Source organism: Electrophorus electricus, chromosome 9 (assembly GCF_041902795.1).
Source record: "Electrophorus electricus isolate QZ-2024a chromosome 9, ASM4190279v1, whole genome shotgun sequence".
NCBI classification, from domain to species: Eukaryota; Metazoa; Chordata; class Actinopteri; order Gymnotiformes; family Gymnotidae; genus Electrophorus; species Electrophorus electricus.
The window spans coordinates 11,369,315-11,375,690 of record NC_137505.1 but is presented as its reverse complement, the minus strand read 5'-3'; positions in this window follow the sequence as shown (position 1 = coordinate 11,375,690).

The following is a 6,376-nucleotide window of genomic DNA, read 5'->3' as shown; positions in this document are numbered from 1 at the left end:
ACAAAAGTTTTTAGATGTATCGCTTACAATTACGACTGTGAACTAAAGGAGTGAAGTACCGTAAAACACGGCTTTAAGAAAGAAGTGTAGGTGTGAAAAAAAGAAATGGTTTTCAGATAAAAGCTGTAAATTACAATCCACCCCTCCCCAACACCACTCTCAGATGTGGAATGCACTGAAAAGTGTTAAGGGCCCAAAGTGTGATAACGGACAAGAACCTAGTGTGATAAAACTTGTAAAGTAACCACATCCTGCTTTTTCCGTGAACGACGAGATGCCCGTGTACCTGCAGTGCCAGGGGATTTACTGTCTCTGGTTCGGTGGCGCTGAGACGTAGCGAACTCGGACTGTGCAGAAACAACTGGAGTTTTTTCCAAGCCTACCGTATCAGGAATGGCTTTGCTATTCCTCGACTAGTTTTGGCCAAGGGCGAGCGAGGGACTGCGGGTTGCATGACTGCACATTCCTTGACCAATGCATTGTTAATGATCCATTTTATTTCTGTTTGTTCATTCATACCACATCAAAGCCAGTTCACGTAATTTTCAAAGCCAGTGTGCGTGCCCTAAAAGTATGCAAACTGTTCAAAACATATGCCTTAAATTAGAAAATTATATGTTACTGATCACTGAAATAACCAACTTTCTGGAGAAGCAGATCCAGTCTGGTTAGCAGTGGCTCGCACTGCTGTCTGTGCAAACAGTTATACTGTGTATGACTATGTATGTGACGAATAAACCAAACTTGAACTTGAACAGTGTGCACTTAAAAAAGGGATCTTCGCGATTCTTTTCCAGCTGTTTGTCTTGGTTTTATTTGATAATGTTTCTCTCATCAATTATGCAAAATATATGTATTGAATTCTGTTAAAATTATTATAATAAATGCATTTATCTATTATATTTACACATTTGTTCTGTGTCTGAACAGGCAGGGTATGGATACATATACTTTGACATTTCCCAGATCTATAAACAAATCTCACATACAAGACTGCACCTTTTGCAAAATTGTATACTTGTTTTTGTATCTGGAGTAAGCAGAATTAATGCCGTAGGTCACAGAAGACCTGTCTTTTTTGTGTGTTTGCTTTAACAGAGACCTCTTGTGGTGACTTGTCACAACTACGGCAAGAGGCAGTCGCAGACGAGCTCTTGGGACGCCAAAGATCACAATAGCTTGGACTTTCATGTTCTATTTGTGCTTTATTATGCGTACAGTAGTTGTGGCATGTTTTATTTTTCCTTTCATAGCATCTCACAACATAGTAAAGTGAACAGTGGGAAAGTGGAACAAAAGAAAGGCATTAACATTGGGTCCCATGATAGTGTTGCAGTAAAGAAAGGAAACTAGGACATAGCTCACATTTCTTTTCAAGTAGCTCTATCTATCTATCTATCTATCTATCTATCTATCTATCTATCTATCTATCTATCTATCTATCTATCTATCTATCTATCTATCTATCTATCTATCTATCTATCTATCTATCTATCTATCTATCTATCTATCTATCTATCTATCTATCTATCTATCTATCTATCTATCTATCTATCTATCTATCTCTTGCTGTCCCAGACAAATTGGGACACACATCTGTGCTACTGGTTTTGGGTTAGGATTAGGGTTTGGTTAGCGTACAGTTAGGGTTAGGGTTAGTTCTTTTTTGTTTTTTTTTAACAATACCCATATTTTTATACATTATATATTTTATATATTTTAATGTTGATTGTTTTGGTTCTGTATAAATTAAAAAAGTTTTTATGCTGCATTTGGCCTCAATTGATGTATTTTAAACATATTAGATGTGAGTCCTTGACCAGCATGTCAATAAAGCTACATCCAGTTGCTCTTATCACAGTGTGTTCAGTTCTTCTTAAAAGGGTAACATCGCAATTCTAAATTGTATTACAGTAAAGCAAAACATTAAAGATTATTTGGTTGTACTATTCTATTGATCCTATAGTCAGTGGCTATCAACAAGAAATGATCAAGCACAGTTTTATTGGGTGTGTGTCTGGAAAGAGAACTACAGCTCCCGGTGAGATTTTTGGTTCAAGATTAATCATCATGCAAATGATTGTGATTAACGCTTTGTCTGTTTAATGAAACTATTATACTATAAACCTAATATTTTAACAGGGCTGGCAACTTTCTAGATCCGATTACTACACGTGTGTGAAGTACAGGTGCTGTAGCTTTACAAAATAGAAAATGTCCACAGTAGCCTAATTATAATATATACATCCAAAATAAACACCAGAAGCCTGGACTAATACTAATGTACATAAGTGCATTAAATCTAGGTAGGACTGCTCGATAGGTAGGATAACAAAACACTTGTCCCGCCATATAAAAGAAATGAGAGCGTGATAAGGACTCCAAGTCGCCACCAGATGGCGCCCGAGACCGCTTAAACGTATTCCAGTCGGAGCTGCCTTTTACATTAACATGCCAGGGTACACACACTGGATGTTTAATCTTTCTAATGGGTAAGCTATATTTTTATAGTTAGGAAAGATTTTTTTTAAATTATTAATCAGTTAAGGAATTCAAGCTGTTGCATTTTTCTGAGGTGAGGGAATATTGCATAACCCTGTACTGGCCAAATAATTCGATTTGATGTGCTATTTTGTGGATTAATACCATACCAGGTATGGTGGCAACTTCCATCGAAAACTACTTTATCATCACAAACTACATCTAAGGAACTACCAGAAACGTAAGTAACGTTAACATTTTGCTTTTTGCAACATGTTTATTCTTCGTCGTTAGCGATAGTTTTATCTGTGAGAAGTGTAGTTGAATTGCTAGTCTGACGGAGAAGACTCAAGCGCTAGAAGTGCTCTGGTTATAGGGGACTTTATTTTGCGACACGTGAAATTAGCAGGCCTTTAGGGAGACCAGCAGCAACAGTTGGCTGTATAGCAGGTGCCAGGGCGCCGGATGTTGCAGGTAGTGTTAAGGTTTTAGGCAAGCATGGGTTTTCTAAGATAGTTATTCACGTAGGAGCTAACGATATACGCCTTCGTCAGTCAGAGATTACTGAAAATAATATTGAAGAGGTGTGTCAATTAGCGAAGGCGATGTCCGATGCTGTAGTATGCGCTTAATAACATAATTAGTATTAAAGTAACTGATTCACAGAAAACTCCTTTTATCTAAAGCTGGGTTTGCTAAATGTTAGATCATCAGCGTCTAAAATGCTCATGATAACTGAAATACTAACAGATCATAGATGTAATGTACTTTTAATAACAGAAACCTGGATCAAGCCAAACGAGTACATAGCTTTAAATGCAGCGTGTCCTTCTGGCTACAGCTATGTACACCACCCTCGTCTAACTAGCCGTGGAGGTGACATTGCAGTTATTTCTATTGACACATTAAGCATAAACCAGAAAGCCTTTGAAATGATTTTTACTAGCATAAATCATGTAGCCAGCGATAAAAAGCCCATCCAGCCTCTTCCAGTAATTGGCATCTACAGGCCACCAGGACGCTACTCAGAATTTATTAAGGAATTTGCAGATTTCCTTTACACTTTTGTTGGTGATTTCAACAATATTCACTTTGATAGTGGCCAAGACCCTCTGATGGGCCTTTAGTTCTATATTAGAATCAGTTCGTTTTACCCAATGTATAACAGAACCCATACACTCTGGTGGACATACGCCTGACTTAGTACTGAGCTATGGTGTAGATGTAGTTATACTACTCCATCTCAGACCATTCCTTCATTTCATTTGAACTATGTACGCACAATCACATCAGCCACTGCACCTGGTTTTATTGGCAATCTACCAGACATATCATTTGTGACTAGGATGCCCTCACACCCTACAGAACTTGGTCAAATAACTGAATGCTTAGAATCAGTATTCTGCTGCACACAACTCCGAGGACTGGAAATCATTATACCAGTCATGGTAGTCGGACGCAGTCCCTTGTGACTCCTCCACTTCCGTCCCAGGACCACATTCCCGTATTGTGGGAGTCAGCAGGGTAGCCAAGAACACGGGGGAATTGCATGCACGAGCTGGGGAAGTGTGTCTACTCCCCTTCCTCCCCTTCTTCCTACCCTTCCCCGGCATCCTTCTTCGGTTGGTGTTTCTGTAACGTCTCGAGGTAAACAGGATGCGGGGAAGAGGCACGATTAACCAGACGTTTATTACACACACGAATGATACATAAAACAACCCACATGCTCTGTACACCTTAAACATCAACAAACACACTACGACACAGGAGATGTATATACATTAAAGACGATTACACATAATGCAGAACAGGTGGACAACACGAGAGGACATGGCAACACGGATGAACACACACAAACCAAGACGTTTGAGGAGGGGGTGGGGCCATAACATGACATTGGCAGTCTCCCAGACATATTATTTGTGACTAGGATGCCCTCAAACGCCACAGAACTTCATCAAATAACTGAATGCTTAGAATCAGTATTCTGCTGCACACTTAATGATGTTGCCCCACTTAAGAATAAAAAAATTAGGGACAAAAAATTGGTACCTTGGTATAATGACCACATTTGCAATTTAAATCAAAACACTTTCACATTTTAAATAAAAAATTGAACGTAAATGGCGCCACACAGCTTGTAGTCTTCCGGCTTGCATGGAAGGAGAACCTTCTCAAGTTTAGAAAAGCACTTATTACCGCTCGAACAGCTTATCTCTCAAACCTAATAGAAAAAGAAAAAAATAATCCTAGATTTCTTTTTAGTACAACTGCCCATCTAACTAAGAATAAGATTGACACCAATGCTCAGATTACATCACCACCATAGTAGTAAGGAGTTCATGAATTTCTACAATGAGAAAATAAAGCACATTAGAGATAACGTTAAGAGCATTAATATGACATCGGGCAACTACTTAGGTACAACCAAGAACAACCAAGCCAAAAATGACTTTTGAATCCTTTACACCTATCCAAGAGCCAGAAATTGCATATCTGATGTCACGCTCAAAGTCCTCCAGTGTTTACTAGATTCACTGCCCACACACTTTCTTAAAGAAATTCTACCTGAAGTAATTGAACCTTTACTAAATTTAATAAACTAATCCTTAAATATTGGCTACGTTACTAAATCATTCAAATTTGAAGTAATCAGACCACTTCTCAAAAAATCTAACCTCAACCCATGTCAGCTGTCAAACTACAGACCGATCTCAAACCTACCATTTATTTCCAAGATCCTAGAAAAAGCTGTAGTTCAGCAGCTAAGCGCATATCTGAATCAGAACCGAATGCATAAAGGATGTTGAGAAACTTTCTCTCACTTAATCCTGACAAAACAGAGGCGCTTCTATTAGACACAGAGACAGCTAGATCCTCTAATTACTCAATGAACCTCAGTGAAATCACAGTCACATCTTCCCTAACAGATAAAGATCTTGGAGGTATCATGGATCCCAGTCTCTCGTTCGAAGCTCATGTAAATAATATTTCTAGGAAGGCCTTTCTCCACCTTAGGAACATTTCTAAGATTAGAAACATGCTCTCCTCACATGATGCAGAAAAGATAGTCCATGCATTTATTACTTCAAGATTGGACTATTGTAATGCCCTACTATTAGGCTGTACTACTAAGTGGTTAAACAAGCTCCAGCTAGTTCAAAATGCAGCAGGCAGAGTGCTCACTAGAACGACAAAATCTGAATCCATCACGGCTATCTAAGATACTTTACATTGGCTCCCAATAAAATTTCATATTGATTATAAAATACTTCTAATTACCTACAAAGCATTGAATGGTCTTGCCCCACAGTTCCTTAGAGAACTCTTAGTTCATTATAAACCACCATGTCTGCTTAGATCGAAAGGTGCAGGTTCTTTACTTGTACCAAGACACTTTACTTGTTTTTTCATTTTATAATTATATTTTTCTCTTTAAATTGTTATTATTGTGGTGACTGTTGTCGGCCAGAGGAGGATGGGCCCACCATTTAGTTTTAGTTCCTCTCAAGGTTTCTTCCTCATGCTCTAGTGGGGTTTTTTCTTGCCAATGTCAGCCTTAGCTTGCTCACTGGTGGCTTGGACTTGGACATTTGTAAAGGTGCTTTGTGACATCTGTTCTAAAAAGCGCTATATAAATAACTTTTGATTTTGATTTTTGATTTGATCTCCTGAGGAAAAGCCAGAGTAGCTCCCACTCTGAGGCAGATGCTTCCTCTGTGAGCCATTTCCCACCACTGGATGAGCCCCAGAGAGAGCGAAGGATCCGCGGCCCACAGGCTGCTGTCAGAGAAGAGCGGCCCCACTTCAGGCAGGTGGCAAAGAGCTATAATTACAGAGCATACCTAAAAATACACAAATGGCATGCTTTAGAAAAATAAATATAAAAATTAGT